The sequence below is a fragment of the Somniosus microcephalus genome, chromosome 10 (genome assembly GCF_052327205.1).
Source record: "Somniosus microcephalus isolate GS21.2 chromosome 10, FLI_Smic_1.0, whole genome shotgun sequence".
Classification (NCBI taxonomy): Eukaryota; Metazoa; Chordata; class Chondrichthyes; order Squaliformes; family Somniosidae; genus Somniosus; species Somniosus microcephalus.
Window position 1 is genome coordinate 5988362 of NC_140996.1, and position 15927 is coordinate 6004288.

At 45.5% G+C, this 15927-nt stretch overlaps 1 long non-coding RNA gene across 1 annotated transcript; it reads right to left on the reverse strand.

The window, feature by feature from the left end:
• Positions 1 to 691: 691 nt before the first annotated feature.
• Positions 692 to 11166, reverse strand: LOC147111406 (uncharacterized). The gene is made up of 2 exons (XR_015079830.1): positions 10935 to 11166; positions 692 to 1008 (listed from the first exon to the last, which is right to left on the reverse strand). It is a non-coding gene; the product is annotated as an uncharacterized LOC147111406 (long non-coding RNA).
• Between the last annotated feature and the right edge of the window lie 4761 nt (positions 11167 to 15927).

The window sequence follows — 15927 nt, forward strand, 5'->3', positions numbered from 1 at the left end:
ATGATCAGTCATGATCGCATTGAATGGCGGAGCAGGCTCGAGGGGCTGAATGGCCTACTCCTGCTCCGATCTTCTATGTTTCTATGTAGTCAATGTTAATGTATTTCACATTAGGATATTCTAGTCCTAGCATTGTTGTGCTGAAATATGTCCACTGCCTCCTAAAATCTCAAAAAGTACTTTCTCCTCCAATAAGATGTTTGAGTTTATAATGTATTTTTCCCCAGTTGGATTCAGGTTCCCTTCCCCACACCCAGGAACACCAGTAATATCAGCCCTGAGCCAGGAAGTGATCAAGAGCAGCCCCCAAGGAAAACCCACTCTCCCACTTTCTCCTCTGACCTTGGCAAAGATTTGTGCTGGGTGAGGGTATTGCGGGTTACAGAACCGAGGCGGGTAGATGGAGTTAAGATACAGATCAGCTGTGATCTAATTGGATGGCGGAGCAGGCTCGAGGGGCTGAACGGCCTCCTCCTGTTCCTATGGAAAATGCCAAGCCTCCCATGCTGTACCTCACCCCACCTGTGTGTAACGTCAGTAAACTTGCCTTGTGGGAAGTTCCAGCTCTGAGGTTATGTTTAACCAACTCACTGGAGCATCATTGCACTGTGGGACACCAGGCGTACCTCTATTTCAGGACAGCCATGGATCGAAAGCATTTTCAGACAGAAGCAGCAGGTATTCGATGCTAAAAGTTTGAGCTGTGCATTGTAAATGCTGGACAGACATTTAATTTAAGAGTTTAAAAAATGACAACATTCATTTCGCTTCTTGAAGAGAGGCTCCCACTTCAGTTCTGGTATGAATATTCCATGTGAATCACTGACAGAATTTGCAGCGGAGTCTGTCATTGCTGGTGTCTCTGTGGACTCTCAGTGTCTGAAGAATCGCTGTCACTGATACTCGGCTTGATGCCACTCCGTGTCTCGCTGTGTGAACTCTGTGAGCTCCATTCATCTGGACTAATAGTCCGGCTCAGACTGCGGCCGTGGTAATTGCATGTAGGAACTGAAACAAGACAGTGACCATAGTTAAGTGCAATCGTTTCCATCACGTAACATGCAACACAAAGATACAGAGACAGCACGTCGCTACAACTGTCTAAGCTAGTCCTTAGGAGGAATGAGGTGAAATGCTACCTCATAGCTAGAGGGAAAGAGCAAAGAGAGAGACATGCCTCTGTTGTGCACCTCCTAATCACTTATCCACGGTCTCTAAATTGTCAGACTGCTTGTCCGACATCCAGTTCTGGATGAGCAGAAATTTCCTCCAATTAAATATTGGGAATACCGAAGCCATTGTCTTCCGTCCCCGCCACAAACTCCGTTCCCTAACCACCGACTCCATCCCTCTCCCTGGCCACTGTCAGAACCAGACTGTTCGCAAACTTGGTGTCGTATTTGACCCCGAGATGAGCTTCCGACCACTAAGAACGCCTATTTTCACCTCCGGAACATCGCCTGACTCCTCCACTGCCTCAGCTTGTCCGCTGCTGAAACCCTCATCCATGTCTTTGTTACTTCCAGACTTGACCATTCCAGCGCACTCCTAGCCAACCTCTCAAGTTATACTGGAAAACTGCTAATGTAACGCCCTTATTTAAAAAGGGCAGTAGACAGCAGGCTGGAAACTATAGACCGGTTAGCCTAACATCTGTGGTAGGTAAAATTTTGGAGTCCATTATTAAGGAGACAATAACAGGACATTTGGATAATCATAATTTAATAGGACAAAGTCAGCATGGTTTTATGAAGGGGAAGTTATGTTTGACAAATTTGCTGGAGTTCTTTGAGGAAGTAACATATAGGGTGGATAAAGGGGAACCAGTGGACGTAGTGTATTTAGACTTCCAAAGGCATTTGAAAAGGTGCCACACAAAAGATTATTGCTTAAGATAAAAAATCACGGGATTGGGGGTAATATTCTGGCATGGATAGAGGATTGGCTATCTAACAGAAGGCAGAGAGTTGGGATAAATGGTTCATTCTCAGACTGGCAATCAGTAACTAGTGGTGTTCCGCAGGGGTCAGTGCTGGGTCCCCAACTCTTTACAATCTATATTAACGATTTGGAGGAGGGGACCGAGTGTAACATATCAAAGTTTGCAGATGATACTAAGATGGGAGGGAAAGTAGTGAGTGAGGAGGACATAAAAAACCTGCAAGGGGACATAGACAGGCTAAGTAAGCGGGCAGAGATTTGGCAGATGGAATACAATACTGGAAAGTGTGAGGTTATGCACTTTGGCAGGAAAAATTGTAGAGCAAGTTATTATATTAATGGCAAGAAACTGGAAAGTACTGAAGTACAAAGGGATCTGGGGGTCCTGGTGCACAAAACTCAAAAGGTTAGTATGCAGGTGCAGCAAGTGATTAAGAAGGCCAATGGAAAGTTGGCTTTCATTGCTAGGGGGATAGAATATAAAAATAGGGAGGTATTGCTTCAGTTGTACAAGGTATTGGTGAGACCGCACCTGGAATACTGCATACAGTTTTGGTGTCCATACTTAAGAAAAGACATACTTGCTCTCGAGTCAGTACAAAGAAGGTTCACTCGGTTAATCCCGGGGATGAGGGGATGGACATATGAGGAGAGGTTGAGTAGATTGGGACTCTACTCATTGGAGTTCAGAAGAATGAGAGGCGATCTTATTGAAACATATAAGATTGTGAAGGGGTTGGATCGGGTGGATGCGGGGAGGATGTTCCCGATGATGGGTGAAACTAGAACTAGGGGGCATAGTCTTAGAATAAGGGGCTGCTCTTTCAAAACTGAGATGAGGAGGAACTACTTCACTCAGAGGGTGGTAGGTCCATGGAATATGCTGCCTCAAAAAGCTGTAGAAGTTACATCATTACATAAATTTAAAACAGAAATAGACAGTTTCCTAGAAGTAAAGGGAATTAAGGGTTACGGGGAGCGGGCAGGAATTTGGACATGAGTCTAGGTTCAGATCGGTCATGGCCCTGTGGGTAGCGGAGCGGGCCCAGGGGCCGTGTAGCCTGATCCTGCTCCTATTTCATGTGTCTAATTCTGTTAGATTCAGGAGATGGTTCTGTGATAGTAGATTGGCGGTTAGGATCAGATCAGCCATGACCTTATTGAATGACGGAGCAGGCTCGAGGGGCCGATTGGCCTACTCCTGCTCCTATTTCTTATGTTATGTTCTTATACCCTCCATAAACTTCAGCTCATCCAAAACTCGGCTGCCAGTGCCCTAACTCGCACCAAGTCCCGTTCACCCATCACCCCTGTGCTCGCTGACCTACATTGGCTCCTGGTTAAGCAACGCCTCAATTTTAAAATTCTCATCCTTTTCAAATCCCTCCAATGGCCTCACCCCTTCCTATATCTGTAATCTCCTCCAGTCTTTTAACTATCCGAGATCTCTGCGCTCCTCCAATTCTGGCCTTTTGAGCATCCCTGATTTTAATTGCTCCACCATTGGCGGCCGTGCCTTCAGCTGCAAGGCCCTAAGCTCTGGAATTCCCTCCCTAAACCTCTCCACCTTTCCTCCTTTAAGACGCTCCTTAAAACCTACCTCTTTGACCAAGCTTTTGGTCATCTGCACTAGTATCTCCTTACGTGGCTCGGTGTCAAATTTTGTTTTATAATACTCCCGTGAAGCGCCTTGGGATGATTTACTAAATTAAAAGGTACTATATAAATGCAAGTTGTTGTTGTCCTAATCCTAGAATGATACAGCACAGCATGCTATTCGGTACATCGTGCCTATGCCAGATTGATATCTGATTACAGTGAGTGAAGTGGCCGAGATAGATACAGATACAACACAGAGAGACACAGATACACCACGTTGAGATAGATACAACACACTGAGATAGATACAACACACTGAGATAGATACAACACACTGAGATAGATACAACACACTGAGATAGATACAACACACTGAGATAGATACAACACACTGAGATAGATACAACAGAGAGATACAGATAAAACACACTGAGATACAACACACTGAGATACAGATACAACAAAGAGAGATACAGATACAACAGACTGAGACAGATACAACACACTGAGATAGATACAACACACTGAGATAGATACAAAACACCGAGATACAGATACAGCACACTGAGACAGATACAACACAGAGAGATACAGATACAACACAGAGCGATACAGATAAACATGTTATAAATCTCATCATCATGAAGAAACGACTCATGAAATAATGCTGGATGGCCAACTGGCAGCGCCGTCTAAGGAGTATAAATACTCGGGCGAGGGCCCAGCTTTCTCAGGGACATTTTGTAAGACAGGAACTAGTGAAGTACAACTAGACCTCCATGTTTTGAAACAAGCTGATTAAAGCCTTGCTCTGTACTCGAACCAGGTGCGTAGTGAGTTTTATTACGTCACAACACACTGTGATACAGATACAACATACAGGGATAGATACAACACAGAGAGATACAGATACAACACAGAGAGATACAACACACTGAGGTACAGATACAACACACTGAGATACAACACACTGAGATACAGATACAACACACTGAGATAGATACAACACACTGAGATACAGATACAACACACTGAGATACAGATACAACACAGAGAGATACAGATACAACACAGAGAGATACAGATACAACACACTGAGATACAGATACAACGCACTGAGATACAATACACTAAGATACAGATACAACACCCTGAGATTGATATAACACACTGAGATACAGATACAACACAGAGCGATACAGATAAACATGTTATAAATCTCATCATCATGAAGAAACGACTCATGAAATAACGCTGGATGGCCAACTGGCAGCGCCGTCCAAGGAGTATAAATACTCGGGCGTGGGCCCAGCTTTCCCAGGGACATTTTGTAAGACAGGAACTAGTGAAGTACAACTAGACCTCCATGTTTTGAAACAAGCTGATTAAAGCCTTGCTTTATACTCGAACCAGGTGCGTAGTGAGTTTTATTACATCACAACACACTGTGATACAGATACAACATACAGGGATAGATACAACACAGAGAGATACAGATAGAACACACTGAGATACAAATACAAACTGTGATACAGATACAACACACCGCGATACAGATACAACACACAGATACTGATAGAACACACTGAGATACAGATACAACACACAGATAGATACAACACAGAGATAGATACAACACAGAGAGATACAACACAGAGATACAGATACAACACACTGAGATACAGATACAACACACTGAGATACAGATACAACACACTGAGATACAGATACAACACACTGAGATACAGATACAACACAGAGATACAGATACAACACAGAGCGATACAGATAAAAATGTTATAAATCTCATCATCATGAAGAAACGACTCATTAAATAATGCTGGATGGCCAACTGGCGGCGCCGTCCAAGGAGTATAAATACTCAGTCGTGGGCCCAGCTTTCCCAGGGACATTTTGTAAGACAGGAACTAGTAAAGTACAACTAGACCTCCATGTTTTGAAACAAGCTGATTAAAGCCTTGCTTTATACTCGAACCAGGTGCATAGTGAGTTTTATTACGTCACAACACACTGTGATACAGATACAACATACAGGGATAGATACAACACAGAGAGATACAGATACAACACACTGAGATACAGATACAACACACTGAGATAGATACAACACATTGAGATAGATACAACACAGAGAGATCGATACAACACAGAGATACAGATACAACACACTGAGATAGACACAACACAGAGAGATAGATACAACACACTGAGATACAGATACAACACACTGAGATACAGATACAACACACTGAGATACAGATACAACACACTGAGATAGAGATACAACACACTGAGATAGATACAACACAGAGAGATCGATACAACACAGAGATACAGATACAACACACTGAGATACAGATACAACACACTGAGATACAGATACAACACACTGAGATAGATAAAACACACTGAGATAGATAAAACACACTGAGATACAACACACTGAGATTCAGATACAATACACTGAGATCCAGATACAACACACTGAGGTGCAGATACAACACAGAGAGATACAGATAAAACACACTGCGATACAGATACAACACACTGAGATAGATACAACACACTGAGATAGATACAACACACTGAGATAGATACAACACACTGAGATAGATACAACACACTGAGATACAACACACTGAGATTCAGATACAATACACTGAGATCCAGATACAACACACTGAGCTAGATACAACACAGAGAGATAGATACAACACAGAGAGATACAGATACAACACACTGAGATAGATACAACACACTGAGATACAGATACAACACACTGAGGTACAGATACAACACAGAGAGATACAGTTATAACACACTGAGATAGATACAACACACTGAGATACAACACACTGAGATACAGATACAACATTCTGAGATAGATAGAATACACTGAGATGCAGATACAACAAACTGAGATACAGATACAACACACTGAGATAGATACAACACACTGGTATACAGATAGAACACACAGATACAGATACAACACACTGAGATACAGATACAACACACTGAGATACAGATACAACACACTGAGATAGATACAACACACTGAGATACAGATATAACACAGAGCGATACAAATAAACATGTTACAAATCTCATCATCATGAAGAAACGACTCATGAAATAACGCTGGATGGCCAACTGGCAGCGCCGTCCAAGGAGTATAAATACGCGGGCGTGGGCCCAGCTTTCCCAGGGACATTTTGTAAGACAGGAACTAGTGAAGTACAACTAGACCTCCATGTTTTGAAACAAGCTGATTAAAGCCTTGCTTTATACTCGAACCAGGTGCGTAGAGAGTTTTATTACGTCACAACACACTGTGATACAGATACAACATACAGGGATCGATACAACACAGAGAGATACAGATACAACACAGAGAGATACAACACACTGAGATACAGATACAACAAACTGAGATACAGATACAACATACTGAGATAGAGATACAACACACTGAGGTACAGATACAACACACTGAGGTACAGATACAACACACTGAGATAGATACAACACACTGAGATAGATACAACACAGAGCAATACAGATAAACATGTTATAAATCTCATCATCATGAAGAAACGACTCATTAAATAACGCTGGATGGCCATCTGGTGGCGCCGTCCAAGGAGTATAAATACTCAGGTGTGGGCCCAGCTTTCCCAGGGACATTTTGTAAGACAGGAACTAGTGAAGTACAACTAGACCTCCATGTTTTGAAACAAGCTGATTAAAGCCTTGCTTTATACTCGACCCAGGTGCATAGTGAGTTTTATTACGTCACAACACACTGTGATACAAATACAACATACAGGGATAGATTCAACACAGAGAGATACAACACACTGAGATCGATACAACACAGAGATACAGATACAGCACACTGAGATACAGATAGACCACACTGAGATACAACACACTGAGGTACAGGTCCAACACACTGAGATACAGATACAACACACTGAGATACTGATACAACACAGAGGTACATATAGAACACACTGAGATACAGATACAACACACTGAGAGAGATACAATGAATGAATGAATATTTTATATCAGTCTTTACAGTAGAAGACACTAAGAATATCCCAACACTGGACAAACAGGGGGCTAAAGTGGGGGAGGAGCTAAACACGATCAAAATCACTAAGGAAGTGGTACTCGGTAAAATAATGGGACTCAAGGCGGATAAATCACCTGGACCTGATGGCTTACATCCTAGGGTCTTGAGGGAAGTGGCGGTAGGGATTGTGGATGCATTGGTAATAATCTTCCAAAACTCCCTGGACTCGGCAAAGGTCCCGGCAGACTGGAAAACTGCTAATGTAACACCCTTATTTAAAAAGGGCAGTAGACAGAAGGCTGGAAACTATAGACCGGTTAGCCTAACATCTGTGGTAGGTAAAATTTTGGAGTCCGTTATTAAGGAGACAGTAACAGGGCATTTGGATAATCATCATTTAATAGGACAAAGTCAGCATGGTTTTATGAAGGGGAAATCATGTTTGACAAATTTGCTGGAGTTCTTTGAGGAAGTAACATATAGTGTGGATAAAGGGGAACCAGTGGACGTAGTGTATTTAGACTTCCAAAAGGCATTTGACAAGGTGCCACACAAAAGATTATTGCTTAAGATAAAAAATCACGGGATTGGGGGTAATATTCTGGCTTGGATAGAGGATTGGCTATCTAACAGAAGGCAGAGAGTTGGGATAAATGGTTCATTCTCAGACTGGCAATCAGTAACTAGTGGTGTTCCGCAGGGGTCAGTGCTGGGTCCCCAACTCTTTACAATCTATATTAACGATTTGGAGGAGGGGACCGAGTGTAACATATCAAAGTTTGCAGATGATACTAAGATGGGAGGGAAAGTCGTGAGTGAGGAGGACATAAAAAACCTGCAAGGGAACATAGACAGGCTAAGTAAGTGGGCAGAGATCTGGCAGATGGAATACAATACTGGAAAGTGTGAGGTTACGCACTTTGGCAGGAAAAATCGTAGAGCAAGTTATTATCTTAATGGCAAGAAACTGGAAAGTACTGAAGTACAAAGGGATCTGGGGGTCCTGGTGCACGAAACTCAAAAGGTTAGTATGCAGGTGCAGCAAGTGATTAAGAAGGCCAATGGAAAGTTGGCTTTCATTGCTAGGGGGATAGAATATAAAAATAGGGAGGTATTGCTTCAGTTGTACAAGGTATTTGTGAGACCGCACCTGGAATACTGCGTACAGTTTTGGTGTCCATACTTAAGAAAAGACATACTTGCTCTCGAGTCAGTACAAAGAAGGTTCACTCGGTTAATCCCGGGGATGAGGGGATGGACATATGAGGAGAGGTTGAGTAGATTGGGACTCTACTCATTGGAGTTCAGAAGAATGAGAGGCGATCTTATTGAAACATATAAGATTGTGAAGGGGTTGGATCAGGTGGATGCGGGGAGGATGTTCCCGATGATGGGTGAAACTAGAACTAGGGGGCATAGTCTTAGAATAAGGGGCTGCTCTCTCAAAACTGAGATGAGGAGGAACTACTTCACTCAGAGGGTGGTAGGTCCATGGAATATGCTGCCCCAAAAAGCTGTAGAAGCTACATCATTACATAAATTTAAAACAGAAATAGACAGTTTCCTAGAAGTAAAGGGGATTAAGGGTTACGGGGAGCGGGCAGGAATTTGGACATGAGTCTAGGTTCGGATCGGTCATGGCCCTGTGGGTAGCGGAGCGGGCCCAGGGGCCATGTAGCCTGATCCTGCTCCTATTTCGTGTGTCTAATTCTGTTAGATTCAGGAGATGGTTCTGTGATAGTGGATTGGCGGTTAGGATCAGATCAGCCATGATCTTATTGAATGGCGGAGCAGGCTCGAGGGGCCGAATGGCCTACTCCTGCTCCTATTTCTTATGTTCTTATGTTCTAACACACAGAGAGATACAACACAGAGAGATAGAGATACAACACACTGAGATAGAGATACAACACACTGAGATAGATACAACACACTGAGATAGAGATACAACACAGAGAGATAGAGATACAACACACTGAGATAGATACAACACACTGAGATAGATACAACACACTGAGATACAGATACAACACACTGAGATACAGATACAACACACTGAGATACAGATACAACACACTGAGATAGATACAACACACTGAGATACAGATACAACACAGAGAGATAGAGATACAACACACTGAGATAGATACAACACACTGAGATACAGATACAACATGCTGAGATACAGATACAACACACTGAGATACAGATACAACACACTGAGATAGATACAACACACTGAGATAGATACAACACACTGAGATACAGATACAACACACTGAGATACAGATACAACACACTGAGATACAGATACAACACACTGAGATAGATACAACACACTGAGATACAGATACAACACAGAGAGATAGAGATACAACACACTGAGATAGATACAACACACTGAGATACAGATACAACACGCTGAGATACAGATACAACACACTGAGATACAGATACAACACACTGAGATAGATACAACACACTGAGATAGATACAACACACTGAGATACAGATACAACACAGAGATAGAGATACAACACACTGAGATAGATACAACACACTGAGATACAGATACAACACACTGAGATAGAGATACAACACACTGAGATAGAGATACAACACACTGAGATAGAGATACAACACACTGAGATAGATACAACACACCGAGATACAGATACAACACACAGAGATACAGATACAACACACTGAGATAGAGATACAACACACCGAGATAGAGATACAACACAGAGAGATAGAGATACAACACAGAGAGATAGAGATACAACACAGAGAGATACAGATAAAACACACTGAGATAGAGATACAACACACTGAGATAGAGATACAACACAGAGAGATAGAGATACAACACAGAGAGATAGAGATACAACACACTGAGATAGAGATACAACACAGAGAGATAGAGGTACAACACACTGAGATAGAGATACAACACACTGAGATAGAGATACAACACAGAGAGATAGAGATACAACACACTGAGATAGAGATACAACACACTGAGATAGAGATACAACACAGAGAGATAGAGATACAACACACTGAGATACAACACACTGAGATAGATACAACACAGATACAGATACAACACAGGGAGATACAGATACAAACACACGCTCAGAGTTAACACACCTCCCGACTAACTAAGGAAAATATAAAAGCAACCTGGATTTTTGAATGAATTAAGCCGATTTGTTCTGGAGGTTAAACTCCCCGGCGGAACCCGGACTGACTCTGGTTTGAGGTCGATTTGCTTTGGCTTCAGACTCACCGTTTAAGAAGTTTTGCTTCGCCCCGGGCAGGGTCCGGGGGTCGGTCTCTCCGGGGTCGACACCGAGCTCTTAAAACCCGAAACCAAAGTGGAGCAAGTGTCCAGATTCCTGCAGACCTTGTCCTGTGTGTAGGTGGCTCTGGACTTGGTCGGGGTGCAACCCATGGCCCCCTGCACATGGTCCAAGGTTAGCGGGAGCTCGGTCCTTGCAGCCCGGTGTGGGCAGGCTGCTCCTGTCGGAGCCCCCAGCCGCCCTCCCACTCGCTGCATCTCAGGCATGACGCTGTCTTCAGGCTTTCACACCAGCCTCATCCCACCCGGGGACAGAGCCAGACCAGGGGGGCAATGGGGGGCTTTACCCCCACCCCACCCGGGGACAGAGCCAGACCAGGGGGGCAATGGGGGGCTTTACCCCCAACCCACCCGGGGGCAGAGCCAGACCAGGGGGGGGGGCTTTACCCCCACCCCACCCGGGGACAGGACTGGGGCACTGGGGGGCTTTACCCCAGTCCCACCCGGGGACAGGACTGGACCAGGGGTGCTTTACCCCACCCCACCCGGGGACAGGACTGGGGCACTGGGGGGGCTTTACCCCCACCCCACCCGGGGACAGGACTGGGGCACTGGGGGGCTTTACCCCAGTCCCACCCGGGGACAGGACTGGACCAGGGGTGCTTTACCCCATCCCACCCGGGGACAGGACTGGACCAGCAGGGCACTGGGGGGCTTTACCCCCACCCCACCCGGGGACAGGACTGGACCAGGGGTGCTTTACCCCATCCCACCCGGGGACAGGACTGGACCAGGGGGACTTTACCCCCATCCCACCCGGAGACAGGACTGGGGCACTGGGGGGCTTTACCGCCAACCCACCCGGGGACAGGACTGGGGCACTGGGGGGCTTTACCCCCATCCCACCCGGGGACAGCACTGGGGGGCTTTACCCCCACCCCACCCGGGGACAGAGCTGGACCAGGGGGGCTTTACCCCCACCCCACCCGGGGACAGGACTGGGGCACTGGGGGGCTTTACCCCCATCCCACCCAGGGACAGGACTGGGGCACTGGGGGGCTTTACCCCCACCCCACCCGGGGACAGAGCTGGACCAGGGGGGCTTTACCCTCACCCCACCCGGGGACAGGGCTGGACCAGGAGGGCTTTACCCCATCCCACCCGAGGACAGGGCTGGACCACTGGGGGGCACGGGGGGATTCCTTTACCCCACTGCAGGCAAGTGCAATCTCCCAACTTTGCAAATTACTGTTAACTTAAAGAGCAATTCATCTAAAATTGAATGTGACCTAATGTAGGAAAGAACCTCATCGGCGTTGCTCAATGACAGCGTATTCCCTTATCATAGAATCACAGGAATTACCTCACAGAAGGAGCCATTCTGCCCATCCTGTACCTGTGCTAGCTCTTACACTGGATCTTTCGAATCTAATCCCATCCCCCTGCGATAGGGTGGAAGGCGGGAGAGATTAAATGACAAAAGGGATGATGGTGCGAGGCAAAAGGAGATGGTAATGGGACAAGTAAAGAAACAAAAGATGGGTCTAGAGGAGGTGTAAATGGGAATATCAGAATCATCAACAGCTGCCATGTGAAAAAATAGGGGCCGAGGTTATAGTCTGAAATTGTTGAACTCGATGTTGAGTCCAGAAGGCTGTAAAGTGCCTAATCGAAAGATGAGGTGCTGTTCCTCGAGCTTACATTGAGCTTCATTGGAACAGTGTAAAAGGCCGAGGACAGAGAGGTCAGAGTGGGAGTGGAGCGGAGAATTAAAGTGACAGGCGACCAGAACCTCGGGGTCACCCTTATGGACTGAACGGAGGTGTTCCGCAAAGTGGTCACTCAACCTGCGTTTGATCTTCCCAATGTAGAGGAGACCGCATCGTGAGCAGTGAATACAGTAATACTAGATTGCAAGAAGTAAAAGTAAATCGCTGTTTCAGCTGGAAGGAGTGTTTGGGGCCCTGGGCAGTGGGAAGAGGGGAGGTAAAAGGGCAGGTGTTACATAGAAACTAGGAGCAGGAGTAGGCCATTCGGCCCTTCGAGCCTGCTCCACCATTCAACGAGATCATGGCTGATCATCCAAACCCTAGCACTCGGTCCCTACACCGACAGCCATCCCACCCAAGCCCTATCCCCGTAACCCCACATATTTAATCCCCCCTAACACTAAGGGCCAATTTTTATCATGGCCAATCAACCTAACCCGCACATCTTTGGACTGTGGAAGGAAACCGGAGCACCCGGAGGAAACCCACGCAAACGCGGGGAGAATGTGCAAACTCCACACAGACAGTCACCCGAGGCCGGATTTGAACCCGGATCCCTGGCGCTGTGAGGCAACAGTGCTAACCACTATGCCACCGTGCTGCCACATCTCCTGCGCTTGCACGGGAAGGTGCTGGGCGAAGGTGAAGGGGTGTTGAGGGTGATAGAGGAGTGGACCAGGGTGTCGCGGAGGGAGTGGTCCCTTCGGAATGCTGAAAGGGGAGGTGAGGGGAAGATGTGTTTGGTGGTGGGATCACGCTGGAGGTGGCGGAAATGGCAGAGGATGATCCGTTGAATGTGAAAGCTGGCAGGGTGAAAGGTGAGAACAAGGGGAACCCAATCATGGTTCTGGTAGGGAGGGGCAGGGGTGAGGGCAGAAGTGCGGGAAATGGAACAGAGGGCTGTGTCAACCACGGTGGAGGGGAATCCTCAGTTGAGGAAAAAGAAAGACATATCGGAAGCACTTGTATGGAAGGTGGCATCGTCGGAGCAGATGCGACGGAGACGGAGAAACTGGGAGAATGGAATAGAGTCCTTACAGGAAGCGGGGTGGGAGAAAGTGTAGTCAAGGTAGCTGTGGGAGTCATGCAGGTTCCCTTTTATTTGGAGGATGTGAGTGGAGTCAAAAGAGAATTTGTTCAATGTGAGAACAAGCTCAGTCAGGCGGAGGAGGGTGTGGTCTGTGCCGGTGTTTATGCTCCACACGAGCCTCCTCCCACTCTATATCATCTCACCCCATCAACATATCCTTTTTATAGAATCATAGAATGGTTACAGCACAGAAAAAGCCAATTCAGCCCGTCGAGCCGTGCCGACTCTCAGCCAGTCCCACTCCCCCGCCCTTTCCCCGGAGCCCTGCAATTTTTTCCCCTTCAGGTACTTATCCAACTCCCTTTTGAAAGCCGTGATTGAGTCTGCCTCCACCATCCTTTCAGGCAGTGCATTTGCAGATCCTAACCACTCGCTGCGTAAAAAAGTTTCTTCTTATGTCGCCTTTGGTTCTTTTATCAATCATCTTAAATCTGAGTCCTCTGGTTCTCGACCCTTCTGCCAATGGGAACAGTTTCCCTCTATCTACCCTGTCCAGACCCCTCATGATTTTGAACATCTCCATCAAATCTCCTCTCAACCTTCTCTGCTCCAAGGAGAACAACCCCAGCTTCTCCAGTCTATCCACTTAACTGAAGTCTCTCATTCCTGGAATCATTCTCGTAAATCTTTTCTGCACCCTCTCTAAGGCCTCCACATCCTTCCTAAAGTGTGGTGCCCAGAATTGGACACAATACTCCAGTTGGGGCCGAACCAGTGTTTTATACAGGTTCATCACAATTTCCACACTTTTGTACTCTATACCTCTATTTATGAAGCCCAGGATCCCGTAAACCTTTTTAACTGCTTTCTCAACCTGCCCTGCCACCTTCAACAATTTGTGCACATATACCCCCAGGTCTCTGTTTGTGCACCCCCTTCAGGATTATACCTCTTAGTTTATATGTCCTCTCCTCATTCTTTCTACCAAAATAATCACTTCACACTTTTCTGTGTTAAATTTCATCTGCCACGTGTCCACCCATTTCACCAGCCTGTCTGTCTTCCTGAAGTCTATCACTCTCCTCCTCACTGTTCACTATACTTCCAAGTTTTGGGCCATCTGCAAATATTTAAATTGTGCCCTGTACACCCACATCCAAGTCATTAATATATATCAAGAAAAGCAGTGGTTCTTGTACCGACCCCTGGGGAACACCACTGTATACCTTCCTCCAGTCCGAAAAATAACCGTTCACCACTACTCTCTGTTTCCTGTCACTTAGCCAATTCCGTATCCATGCTGCCACTGTCCCTTTTATTCCATGGGCTTCAACTTTGCTGACAAACCTATTATGTGGCACTTTGTCGAATGCCTTTTGGAAGTCCATGTACACCATGTCAACCACATTACCCTCATCAACCCTCTCTGTTACCTCATCAAAAAACTCGATCAAATTAGTTAAACACGATTTGCCTTTAACAAATCCGTGCTGGCTTTCCTTAATTAATCCACACTTGTCCAAGTGACTGTTAATTTTGTCCCTGATTACAGTTTCTAAAAGCTTCCCCACTAGCGAGGTTAAACTGACTGGCCTGTAGTTGCTGGGTTTATCTTTATACCCTTTTTTGAACAATGGTGTAACATTTGCAATTCTCCAGTCCTCTGGTACCACCCCCGTATCCAAGGAGGATTGGAATATTATGGTCAGTACCTCCGCGATTTCCTCCCTCAATTTCCTCAGCATCCTAGGATGCATCCCATCCGCTCCTGGTGATTTATCTACTTTAAGTACAGTCAGCCTTTTTAATACCTCTTCTTTATCAATCTTTATCACTGACCATCATCAAAGACCCTACCCACCCCAGCCACAGTCTGTTCGCCCCCCTGCCATCTGGGAGACGCTACAGATGCATTCGCACCCGAACGACCAGATTTAGGAACAGCTTCTTTCCCAGGGCTGTCATCCTACTGAACTCCACAAATAAACTCTAAAGCCTGCACATCTGCCAATGCACTTTATTATGTTTATGTTTATGTATTACAAGCCAAATGAATGTTGAATGTTAAATGTCTTAATCAAAATGTACACTCTCGGGAGCCGCAAGCCTACATTTCGTTGTACTGCACTTGTGCACTAACAATGACAATAAAGTTGATTATTATTATTATTATATTATTATT